Source organism: Sciurus vulgaris, assembly GCF_902686455.1.
Source record: "Sciurus vulgaris genome assembly, chromosome: 4".
Classification (NCBI taxonomy): domain Eukaryota; kingdom Metazoa; phylum Chordata; class Mammalia; order Rodentia; family Sciuridae; genus Sciurus; species Sciurus vulgaris.
This window is the reverse complement of record NC_136464.1, coordinates 17,874,892-17,888,010: the sequence shown is the minus strand read 5'-3', so window position 1 is coordinate 17,888,010 and position 13,119 is coordinate 17,874,892. Positions and strand designations below refer to the sequence as shown.

Genomic DNA, 13,119 nt, shown 5'->3' with positions numbered 1-13,119 from the left:
TGACCCTAGAGGGAAGGGGGTATTGTCATCCTCCATGTGAGAAAATGAAAGAATGTAGAAATTCACCTGCCCCAGTTCACCTAGCTGGCAGTGATGAAGCTGGAAATTAGACTGCGGGACCTGTGACCTCAGCTGACACCCAGCTTCCCCCTGTTGATGAAAGAGGCCTGTGAAGGACAGAGCGAGAAGTGGTCAAGTGCTTCATTGTAGCTACACTCTCCCGGAGACGCTGGTACTGCAATATGCATTTGTAATGCACAAAGAAATAGCGATAAATCTTGTGAGCACGTCATATCAGGCACTGTGCAAGGCACTTTATACATATTATTACATTCAGACTTGTCTGAGACAAATAAATACACTCATTCTGTTTCACAGTGAGAAAACTCAGGACTTTAAATTGGTCCCAAGAAATCAGGGGAGGAGCTGGGATATAAAACCAGGTCAGATAGCCTTCGAAGTCCAGGCCCTTCAAAATCACTAGAGTTTTCTGTTTTCTCTGTCCTGGATGGAAGAGGTAGGTCAAAGCACATTCACTCTTCCAAAGCCATTACGCAAGAGAAACCAGGTTCTGCTGAGTCTCAGTGCCAGCTGAGAAGAGGGAGGGATGTCATGCATGGACCTGACCAGGCAGCGCTGGAGAGTGAGGCAGGGAGAATGTGAGGGCGATGTCCCCTGCAGGTTGTTGGACCCAGGAGCAGGGACTATTGTACCTTTGGCCTCTTTGGCACCAGCTTGAACAGTACTGAGAAGCTTAGTCTCTGGCTGAGTCTTTAGTCTGAGTACTGAGGCCAATATTGCATTGGAAATATGGGCTAATACACAAAGCAGTAAATAAATACCCTTGAGAGTGGATACACCACCCACCTCACCCCAGTCCAGCCTCCCAAATCAGGAGACCATGTTGTACTCCTTTACCTTTGTGGTGTGTTTGTTTGGGGGATGGTAAAGTCGAATCAGGTCTGGGCACTGTGACTCAGCCACACCTGGAGGGGCCTGACTGCAGGTGCCTCTGAAATTTTTCCAGTGAGACTCCAACAGTCCTTAGGGTCCAAGCATGCAATCCCACGAGACCTGTGTCCAATCCAAAGCTCTCTGACTGCCCAGGGACGTCTCTGTTCAACAGAACTGTTCTTCACACACGAGGTTTCTCTGCTTCTCTCCTGCCCTTGCTGGTGCCAGGTCCTGCCCAGGCAGGAGACCTTTCATGTCATGAGATATTAGCAGAGCCCAATCCACAAGGGCAAAAGCAGCATGCTTAGGGATACTTGGAATCCTAGGAATGCCATCCCTCCAAAAGATGGCACACCTGTCTTTGTTTTTATTTTCTATCTTGATGAGACTTCATGACTTCTGAGTCACAGAACAAAGAGAACAATGAGAGGACTCTTTCATGCACTTTGGGCAGGACTCTCTCCTGTCTGCCAGCTTTGTTTCTTACCCTACTGGAAACTTCTGGAAGGTTCACAGGGCTCCTACCTCTGAATTCCACTTCTATGCCTTCTGGTATTTAGCAAGGAGGGAATTAAACAGGGAACAAAGACACAGCCAGAGAAACTGGCTGCAGATTCCAATCTGCCTCTTACCAGTTTGGCAGGTGGCCTCACCTGACTAAGCCTCATTTTTCCCTCTTGCAAATGGAGTGAATATTAATATTTTTTAAATGATCCAATAATAGTTTATTGTTAATTTTTAAGATCATAGTCCAATAGATACATAATATAAATGTATTTTTAGATTTTTTAGTAGTCACATTAAACATGTGAAATAAAATATAATAAATTTAGTTTTAAATTTTTATTTCAACACATAATCAACATAGAAGTATTAGTGAAATATTTTATATACTTTTTTTTTTTACTAAGTCTTCAAAATACAGTGTGAAATTTATATTTATTTGTAGCATATCTCAATCTGCAGTAGCAACATTTCCAGGGCTTATTACCACATGTGACTGGTGTTATTGGACAGTCTGACCCATAGGTTAGTTGGCAGACTGCCAAGAGAAAATGAGCTTTCTTTAGTATTAGCTATGATAGTGAGATGGGGGCAAAAGACAGGTAGCTGATTATCAAAAAAAGAAATGGTAGATAACACTCCCCATCACCCTGTTACTAACAGCCTCTGCACAGGGGAAGGATCAAACCCTGTGGCTCCCTTCCTGCATTTTGGACACAATGTAGGCAAGGTAAGAGGAGGAGGGGGCATGAGAAGAAAGGAAACTTGAAATCCATAAAGGGGCTTACTCCTCGGGCACAGCTCTGAGCTCCCTCCTCTTTGGAGGACTCTCTCTCTCCCCACTTCTTCTGTTCTGTTTCTTATGTAAAATTTACTTCTTGCCTCTGTGTTTCTTGGGTGTTTAATATTGAACACCAGGGGAACGAAGACCCAATCCTAATTTTCAAGATAGATATCAGCTGGGGGCTTGTTTTAGTCAACTTTATCACTACTGTGGCTAAAGAACCTGACCAGCACAACTATAGAGGAGGAGGAGTTTATTTAAGGGCTCACAGTTTCAGAGGCTTTAGTCCATAGAAGGCTGGCTCCATGCCTTGGTACTCAAGGTGGAGCTGAACATCATGGCAGGAGAGGGTGGCGGAGAGAAGCAGCTCACATCATGTTGATCAGAAAGTAGGTAGAGAAGGGGAGAGAAGAGGAAGAAAGGAGAGAGAGGGAGAGAGAGGGAGAGAGAGAGGGAGAGAGAGGGGGGGAGAGAGAGGGAGAGAGAGAGGGAGAGAGAGAGGGAGAGAGAGAGGGAGAGAGAGAGGGAGAGAGAGAGGGAGAGAGAGAGGGAGAGAGAGAGGGAGAGAGAGAGGGAGAGAGAGAGGGAGAGAGAGAGGGAGAGAGAGAGGGAGAGAGAGAGGGAGAGAGGGGGAGAGAAGGGGAGGGGGGAGAGAGAGATAGAGGAGAAGGAGAAGGGGAGGGGGAGCGGGAGAGACTCCACTCTCCAGATACAAAATATATACCTCATAGCCACACCCCAATTCCCACCTCCTCCAGCCACACCCTACCACTTCAATTAATCCCACCAGTGATTAATTCACTGATTGGGTTAAGACTCTTACATGTGAGCTTTTGGGGGACACCTCACATCCAACTCATAACAGGGCTTATCCAGGATCATCACCAAGTTAAGCCTCTTCACACCCCACATCTTTCTGAAGTGCGTCTTTCTGTCTCTTTCTTTCTGGAAGACAATAATGGGCACCCATTGACTAGTTAAACACGGAGAATGCAAAGCCGCCATTGTACAAGACTCAGGTGACGGGATTCACAGTCTAGGTGGCTCCTAATTACCTGTCCTGCAGGTCAGGCATATTGGGTTCTGCCAAAACCATCTCTCACTATCCTGTCCAGACTCAGAACATGTTTTGTGCTGGTAGGCAGTGTTCCTAATCCCGGTTTGCCTTTGGGTGCGTGGAGATGGGCAAAGGGTTGAAACAACTACAAGATTGTGGCTGAGGCCACTCCCCAGTGAACCACAAAGGTTTCTCCCTGGACTCGTCTCCTGATCACCTTTATGGGGTGTCCTGTATCAACTGGTCAATCAAAAGTCGCTGAGCAAGAGCCCCAGGGACATACATCTCCAGATGAGCCAAACTGCACTTTCCTGTGCTCGCTGCTCCTGAGGACCCCACTCCTCTACCTGATACGACTCTAGCCATTCAGAAGGGGACATTTTACATGGAGTGATTAATAAGGAAGTGTCCAGATTCCCTTTGTTCACGTATTAAGCTGCTATAAGCCTACAGGCATTGTTGTTTCTGTGTTCTGAAAGTTTCTTTGGCTGCAAAAGGGGGAGATTTTCAATTTACCCCTCTGTAAACTCCTCTGAGAAAAAGGTATTCAGCATCTAAGAACCACTAGGTGTCTTGCTTACCTCCAGAGAATTCTTTAGACCACAGAGCAGAGTAATATACCCCACATAGGTCATTTTTTCCCATGGGTCATCACATTTGGAAGTCTAATAATGGCAGGAGGAGGTTAGGCATGCTGCTGAGTCTGAATCCTCCAGTGTCTTTGTCATGCAGTGAACAGGGACCTTGTTTATTCTTGATGGTGATGCAGCAATAAATCTGCAAAACTATGTGATAAGAGATGGGTTATGCTGACCGTCCAAAGCTCATAGGGAGACATCCCTAACTGTATTAGTCAGGGTTCTCTAGAGGAACAGAATCAACAGGAAGTATGATTATAAAAGAGGATTTATTAGATCGGTTTACACAACCAGAAGCTGGGTAGTCCACAATGGCTGTCTGTAGCTGGAGAGCTGGAAGAACCAGAAGCTGTGCAGTCCAAGATGCAGAAGCCCCAGAACAAGAAAGATCAACAGGACTACCCTAGTCCAAGATCAACGCTTCTGGAAACTACCTGGGTAATCACTGGCAGGGTCCGCTTTGGAAGAGTGAAGAAGCGAGAGTCGATATCCTCAGATGATCAAAGCTCAGATGGGAGCTTCATTCTCCAACAGTTATGCCAGGTTTACCACTAACTTGCATACTAAAAAGTTGGAATAAGTTTGACTGACAGATGCTTAAAAAAGGGCCTCATTTTCTTCTGCTGCCAGGTCTGGGAAATGACATAATCACAGTTGAAAAAAGGAGATGTCTGATAATTTCCTGCCTCCAAACCTGGCCTTATTTCAAACTGGGGGAATGAAAAACAGTCTCCAAAGGAAACATAAATCATAGCACCACAGCTTAAAGCCTGATTTTATAAAAGAAATTAAATGATTAAATGCCCTGTGCATGGGGTTTTGCCTCTCAAGCTTAACAGTAGCTTCCCTCATTTGTTAGCCTGCTGCCAGATCTCTCTCCAAGGCGTGCATCCGAAATGTAAGCTAACCAGGTAATTATCCAAAACCCATTTGAGACCAAAGGGGGGAAAAAGGTGTCATGTGGAGAGCAGTGACAAAGGAAGGGGGAGCAGTGACTGAGATTAGGGGTCTCTGATGACCTCATGGCCGTGGCATGCCTGGTGCCTGGGAATATTTCTGTGCAAGGGCACAGGATGCTTAGCTGCTGTGGCAATGCCCTGCATGAGGAGGTTCTGTGCAAGGGTTCTACCAGTTCCAACCCTGATCTCAAGCACACAGCTCCTGGGAAGGAAGGAATTCTTATGCTAGACAACCACAATGTTTCACCAGCTCTGCTTCTCTTGTTTTTGCCCTCTTTACACTAACTTTTAACAATAGACTTTCTTGAAAGCTACACAAAGCTCCTAACATTGCACTTTGCAAGTGTGAATTGCAACTGCGGAAAAGCTACATAGATGTCCTAGTTTCTGTAACTTTCCTGAACACTAAGAATAGGGCTTGAATAGTCTTTAATCTGATAATGAGACATATATAAATAAAGATTGCTGGCCTAACACCTGTAGATCTACATCTGCATCAGAGAGCAGAGCTCCACCTGATCCCAGCTTAATCTTCAAAATCTGTGTTTGTGAGTCTTTAATTTCCAATCCCCCTTCACCCCTCATGGGAACCGAGAGTTTGGCTGCACTGGTCATGCAGTGGCACTTAAATTCATGCCACAGTGAATCCCAAATGACTGGCTATCTTATCTCCTCTTGCACTCTACCACCTGCTTTCTTAACCAGTTCCTCCCTAAACGCTACACCACAGGGAGGAAAAATGCAATACTGTTAACTACACTTGTCAGATATCTTGGTTTGTCTAATTAAAAAATGAGTACATCAGATATAACATCAGTGGGATTTATCATAAGTGTGTTTGCTAGAGGCTATGTCTGATTAATTTACAAAGTTAAAGTGATAAGACATCAACTGTTAAATATTAAATCAAGTACCCTTGACTTCTCAAACGCCATTAGGTAATATGCTTAAACATTACATGTATTTTCATAAATTAGTAAATGGAAAGAGATTTGAGAATACTTTGAGTCTTCACTAAAAACAAGCTTATAATGATTTAAGATTCTATCAGGTATAATTCTACAGAGTACAAAACAATTCAGGTGGATTTCAATTAATGTACTATAAAAAAGAAAAAGTATTTCATCTTATTAAAGTGGAGCAGTTTGTCTACATTCAGAAAGTTTCTAAGAATTGTTTCAAAATGTGAACTTAAAAGGGGGTCAGCTGGGCTTGGTGTCACACGGCTGAGACAGGAAAATCTCAAGTTCAAGCCAGCCTCAGCAAAACTGAGGTGCTAAGCAACTCAGAGAGACCCTGTCTCTAAATAAAATACAAAACAGGGCTGGGGATGTGCTTCAGTAGTAGAGTGCTCCTGAGTTCAATACCCAATACCAAAAAAAAAAAAAAAAAAAAAAAAAAAAAAAAAGATAAAAAGGGGTCAACATCTAGGAAGGAGATATAAGAAGGTTCTAGGTATGGAAATATATTTTGGTACAAAAGTAGAAGGAAAAAGAAATGTTTCTGAATGCAAAAGTCTTTTGTGTGGTAAAGTTAAAAAGTCATAGAATGTCTAAGTAAATTGCAGGAGGTTTGTGGAGGGTAAATCTCAAAGTGTGTATAACTAAGTTGACTACAAGTGGTACAATCAGTTCAAGCTCTTCAAGGTTTTTTTTCCTAAGGTCAAATATTAATATACAGATAAAAACCCAAGTTTAATCACCTATGTGTTAAAGTAACAAAGATTTCTTAAAACATGAATCTGCTCTTATCCAACAAGGTAATTTCTTGTGTCAAGTTTTATTCTTTAGAGAAATCAGACTTAAAGGAATTAGGATTTGTACAATTCTGGTTAAACAACAACTATTATTTTAGAGTATTATACTTATACTCTACTACAGATTCTGAATTTTTTATCAAAAGCTAAACTTGGTTTATATAAGAACACCAGTGTAACTGTGGTGTTATTACTGGCTTCTTTGTACACTAGATGTATTCATATCTTCCAAGAGTACAGTCCTTTTTTTTGGAAAGTTCTTTAAATAGCACACGTTTATTAACATAGGGGCTTTACTTACTTTTACACAGATAAAACACACTACATTTTTGCATTAGTGTTTACAGAATGCATTAAAATTGTCTTACAAACTGTGTCTGCATGAAATATTTCTAGCAATCTGGATTCATGTATACATTTTATGACTGTTCCAAAAGTTATTCGCTAATTCTTTCTGTTTACTTACTTCCGAACAATTAATTTTTCAAGAGTGAAACCCTGTTTTCCTTAAGTACTTTCCCAAAAAAGAAAAATAATAAATAAAAGGAGAGGTTGCAGTGTTCTCTCAGAAGTGGTCTGTCAGCACTTTTACAGTGTAATTTCAGTCAAATAAGAGGAGATAAAAGAAGCAATTTCTTTGAATTTCATGGAAAGGAAAGCATTCTAGAGAAAGAAAACTTTCATAATTCCAGTCAATGAAGTACCTGTTAGTATGAAAGACAAGATAAAAACCCTCATGCTTTATATACAGAGAAAAAGATAAAATAATGAAAGGGAATATGTTATTTGTCACTGCAAAGGAGCTTCCAGAATTTCCTTGGTATAATTTTAAATCTGGTATGAGGTGCGGCATTTAAAATGATTGAAGGGGAGCTGAAGAAATAGCTCATATTGGACAGCGCTCCAGTCCCTGGTACCTCAGAGGACAGACACAACAACAACAAAAACAACTCTAGGATGATTGAAGGTTTTGAATTTAGGAATATCTACAAGTAAATATTAATTATCATTTTCATGATTCTGAATATTTTAAAATATTAGATAGAAAAGGAGCCTCAAATTTCCCCTTCCTATCTGAACGATATGATGGTGGGCTTGGACCACCCAAACGTGATCCATCTCTTCCAGGTCATGGAGACTAAGAACTACATCCACCTTATCATGGAGCATACAGGTGGGGGACAGCTGTGGGACCTCATCCCGGAAACTGATGGCATGCAGGAGGAGGACTCCCACAAAATGTTCAGGCAGAACTTGGGGGCCGTGCAGTACTGCCACCAAAAGGGCACCGTGCACCTTGACCTGAAGCCAGAGAACGTGGTGGTGGATGCCAGCGGCAAGGCCAGACTCATCAACTTTGGTCTGAGCACCAGATTCACAGTTGGGAAGAGGCTGAAGGGGTTCTGGGGCACTATCCTCTACGTTGCCCCTGAAATCATCCAGCGGAAGGAATTTGAGGGCCCCTGGCAGACGTCTGAAGCCTGGCTGTGGTTCTCTATGCTATGCTAACAGGGAGATGCCCATTTTTTGCAAGCAGCAATAGGGAGGTGAAGAAGCTCATCAAGCAGGAAACCTAGGACATTCCCCAGCATGCCTCCCAGGTCACACAGAGCCTCATCCATGACGTACTCACCATCCACCCCACACAGAGGCCCACCATAGACCAGGTAACGGGGCACCCATGGCTGACCCAGGGTGAGGAAGCTTCACCCAGTCCTCCTACTGAGACACTCCCCAAACTCCCTGCTCCCACAATTTTAAAAAGCATGCTCAGCAACACCTGGCTGTCTGCAGAAAGTCACAAATTCAACTACTGCATCCTTGAAAGCCAGAGAAGCCAGGGCGAGGCCCACGCACTCCAGGTGAAGCCAAGCATCGCCCTGGCCCTGCGGATCCCCCAGGGTCTGCCCCAAGAAGTTTCCCAGTGAGCCTGCCCTTCCCTTGCCGTGAGCAGCAGCAGTCTGGGGAGGCAGCAGAAGGTCGCTGGAGGTGCCAGCCTGCCTGCCATCTTCCTCAGTTTCCTCCACGGGGACACACCCCTCCCAGCCTGGCCTCCCAGCATGACCCTGAGCCTCCATGGCAACCCCCAGACAGCAGCCAGGGTTGGAGGAGGGTGAGGAGGAGGATTGCCACGTGCATCCGGCAACTCTGCTGCATCCCCTGCTTCCCTGGGCCACTGTCCGGAAAGAGAGTGGTTCCACTGGAGACGCCCAGCCCAGACCGACAGCATCGACGACAGCCAGCGAGCCTGCGCTGTGTGGACGCTGACTTGGTGCCCTGGGAGTGAGGTGCGCCCCGGGCTCAGGCTTCTCCGCGCGGATTCCCGCAGCCGTGCATCTGCATCGCCAGAGACTCCTCTGCCCGCACCTGGGGAACATGTCACAGAGACTGTGCCCCGGACACTTCCCCTGCCTGCTCTTTGTCCTCTCTCCCATGCTTTGGGAGTTTGAGGCAGTTTGTTATTTAGCAATAGTATCCAAACAGATTTTGAGGACAGAGGAAGCCCCTCCCACTCCCACAGTGGAAAAGCTAATGTCCGTGAGGAGAAAGCATATCTGTTCATTCCAGTTTATGCCAAGTAATTGTTTGCTGTTGTTGTTTTTTAAGGTTTAAAGTTTAGCTTTACAACATAAAGGGGCAGGTTTTATGCAGAATATTTTTGTACTCTGGTTCTCTGCACAAATAAAACACATGTGAAACAATGTGTATATTTTTTCTATCTGAGTAAAACAGTATTCCACGTATGGGATTAAAATAGGTTTCTTGAGTGGAAACTTCTAGATACAAATGTTTCAGTATACCAAAATAAGGTATTTATATGCTGTCAGACTACAGAAATGCACGGTTGCTATTTATTATACCTATCAGGTACTGCTTCAGACACTTCACCTCCTCCCCTCCAGCCAGCCACCCAACCTGCCAACCAACTCTGACAGGGGCAGAAGACAGTTGGTTATCAAAGAAAAGGAAATAAGTAGATAGCTCTTCCACACCACCCCATTGCTAACACCTCCTGGGGAGGGGAAGGATCACACTTTCCAACACAAGCAATCACCCCCTGGAGGGCTCTTTTCCTGCCTTTTGGTCTTTTCTTGCCTTTTGGTCAGATAGGCATGAGAAGAAAGGAAACCTAAAATCTATAAAGGGGCAAGACACCCCCAGGCCCACAGTCACCAACTCTGAGTGCCCTTCTCTCCAGAGGACTGACTCTCTCCCTCCCTCTCTCTCTCTCTCTTTCTCTCTCTCTCTCTCTCTCTCTCTCTCTCTCTCTCTCTCTCTCTCTCTCTCTCTCTCCCCCCTTATATCTCTCTCCTAAATAAAATTTTCTTGTCTTGGTGTTTCTCGGGTGTTTATTCTTCAATACCAGCGTGACAAGGACCCCATCCTGATTTTCAAGACAGGTATTAGCTGGGGGCTCAGCCAGGATTGTCACTGAGACTAGCTCCTCTGTGCCTCACATCTTCCTGAAGTATGCCTGCCTCTTTTTTTTTTTTTTTTTTTTTTAATTTCTTTCTTTCTTTTTCTTTTTCTTTCTTTAAAACCTTTACTTTGAGACTGATGGAAAGCTCTTACAGGTACTTGAGGAAAAAGACAGACATGATCATGAATCATGATTGCATGAAGACAATCTAATCAGCAAATGTCAATGCCGGCGAGCCCCCCCAGCTTCATACTCCCTTTCAGCTTCAGCTTCAGCTGAAGTTCTGGGAGTATGACATGCAGCAGGGCTGAGAGGGACAGGTAATCAGCATTCCTCTCCTTCCTCACCCTCTCCTTCAACAGAATCTACACCAGCCTCCTCGTAATCTTTCTCTAGTGCAGCCATGTCCTCATGGGCCTCAGAAAACTCTCCTTCCTCCATCCCCTCACCCACGTACGTGAACAAAGGCACGCTTGGCACACATCAGGTCAAACTTGTGATCCAGGTGAGCCCAGGCCCCAGCAATGGCTGGGGTGTTACTCAATATGCACACAGTACACTGAACTTCGGCCAGATCTCCCCCAGCACTGCAGTGGGAGGCTGGTAATTAATGCCAACCCCGAAGCCAGTGGGGCACCAAGCCACAAATTGGATGCTGTGCTTGGTCTTGATGGTGGCAATGGCAGCATTGACATCTTTGGGGACCACATCGCCTCGGTACAAGAGGCAGCAAGCCACATATTTACCATGGCGCGGGTCACATTTTATCATCTGGTTGGCTGGCTCAAAGCAAGCATTGGCGATCTCGGCTACAGAAAACTGTTCATGGTAGGCTTTCCCCGCAGAGATGACAAGGGCATATGTGGTCAGCGGGAAGTGGATGCAGGGATTGGCACAAGGTTGGTCAGAATTCTGTCAGGTCAACATTCAGGGCTCCGTCAAATCTGAGGGAAGCAGTGACAGAAGACACAGCGTGGTAATAAGGCGGGTAAGGTTAGTGTAGGTTGGGTGCTCAATGTCAAGGTTTCTGTGACAGATGTCACAGATGGCCTCAATGTCTACCATGAAGGCACAATCGGAGTGCTCCCGGGTAGTGTGGGTGGTGAGGATGGAGCTGAGGGCTCAATACAGCTGTGGAACGGGGGCTGGGTAAACAGAGAACTGCAGCTTGGCTTCCTGCCGTCATCATCAGAGAGCCGCTCCATCAGCAGGGAGGTGACCCAGAACCAGCTCCCACCAAGGCTGTGGAGAACCAAGGAGCCCTGAAGACTGTGCACCGGCCGGCCAGCTTGCGAGTTCCGTCCAGGACAAGGTCGATGATCTCCTTGCCAATGGCGTAGTGGCCTCGGGCATAGTTACTGGCAGCATCTTCCTTGCCTGTGATGCGCTGCTCAGGGTGGAAGAGCTGACGGTGGGTCCCAGTGCGAACTTCATCAATGACCGTGGGTTCCGGGTCTATGAACACTGCCCTGGGCACGTGCTTGCCAGCACCTGTCTCACAGACAGAACCATCTCCTACCCCAGTGCTCTTGTCACTTGGCATCTGGCCATCAGGCTGGATGCCACATTCCAGGCAGTAGAGTTCCCAGCAGACATTTCCAGTCTGAACACCAGCCTGGTCTACTTGTGTGGAGATGCACTTGGGCGTGGTGGCTGTGGGTTAGGAAGCAAAGGCATCAGGAGCGGACACCGCGTCCTGGTTACTATCCCTGACAAGCTAAGAATCGAGGTGAGTAATGCATTCCTCTTTTTTAGTTTCTATAGGACAATAATGTGCACCTGTTGGCCAATTAAATGCAGTTAGTGCAGGCCTCCATTGTACAAGACTCTGGTAAGTGGATTCATGGTCTCAGCAGCTCTTAATCACCTGTCCTGTTGTCAGGTATGTTGGGTTTTGCCAAAGCCATTGTCCTGTCCAGGCCTGGAGCATGTCTGGCATTAGTAGACAGCACCCCAATCCCAGTTAGCCTTGAGATGCACACAAAGATGAAAAAGCATTGAAACAACCGTGAGATTCCAGAGGTGGCAACTCCCCAGAGACTCTCGAAGTTTTCTCCCCCAACCTCCTCTCACAGCAGTCTCAATTGGGCATCATAGGGTGACTCGTTGATCAAATGGTACTCTGCTAACACCCCAGTGACACACACCTCCATGTCTCCCATGTTCACTCCTCCCAAGTACTCCCCTCCTCTCCCTGACCAGACTCCACCTGATCAGACTCTAACCGTTGAGAAAGGGACATTTCACATGGAGTGGTTCATAAGGAAATGCCTAGGTTCCCTTTCCTCACATAGTAAGCTCTTACAAGCCTGTAGACATTCTCTCCATCATTGCTTCTGTGCTCCATTAGTCTCTTTGGCTGCAAAAAGGGAGGTATTTTCAATTCACTCCCCTGAGGAAAGGACGTAAAGCATCTAACAACCACTAGATGTCCTCCTTGTCCTCCGGAGATTCCTTTAGCTAACATAAGCCCCACCTTAGGTCCTTTTTCCCCTTTGTGGGTCATCACATTTGCAAGTTTATAGTGGCAGGAGGAGATCAGTCATCTGCCTCTAAGTCTGCATCCTCCAGGGTCTTTGTCATGCAGCAAACAGGCACCTTGACTATTCTTGCCAGTAAGGCAGCAATAAATCTGGCAGAACCAGGTAGTGAGAGCCAGCTTTCCTGGCCATCGTAAGCTCACCTAGGAAGACATCCCCAACACAATGGACTCAGATGGGAGCTTCATTCTCAACATTTAGGCTGGTTCACCACTAGCCTGAATACTGAAAAATTGGGATACGTTTGACTCACAGATGCTCAAAACAGGGCCTCATTTTCTTCTGCTGCCAGGTCTGGGAAATGACATAATCACAGTTGGAAAAAGAGTTGTCTGATAATTTTCTGCATCCAAACATGCCCTCATTACAAACTGGGGGAATGAAAAGTGGTCACCAGAGGAAACATAAATGATAGCACCACAGTTTAAGAAACTGATTTTACAAAGAAACAATGGCTTTGAAACCCCTATGCTTGGGGTTTTGCCTCTCAAGCTCAAAACAGAAGC

At 45.6% G+C, this 13,119-nt stretch overlaps 1 long non-coding RNA gene and 1 pseudogene across 2 annotated transcripts in view; both read right to left on the bottom strand.

Moving 5' to 3' along the window:
• Positions 1–432: 432 nt before the first annotated feature.
• The window catches only part of LOC306660031, a 45,135-nt gene continuing 32,448 nt past the window's right edge, over positions 433–13,119 (bottom strand). The window contains exons 2-4 of the long non-coding RNA XR_013763530.1: positions 3,881–4,084; positions 3,066–3,187; positions 433–1,185 (exon numbers count right to left, since the gene is read on the bottom strand). This is a non-coding gene — a long non-coding RNA (uncharacterized lncRNA). The remainder of the gene's footprint in view (positions 1,186–3,065; positions 3,188–3,880; positions 4,085–13,119) is intronic.
• Positions 10,381–11,854, bottom strand: LOC306660029 (tubulin alpha-1B chain-like; annotated as a pseudogene). The gene has a single exon. The product of its transcript is annotated as a tubulin alpha-1B chain-like (transcript).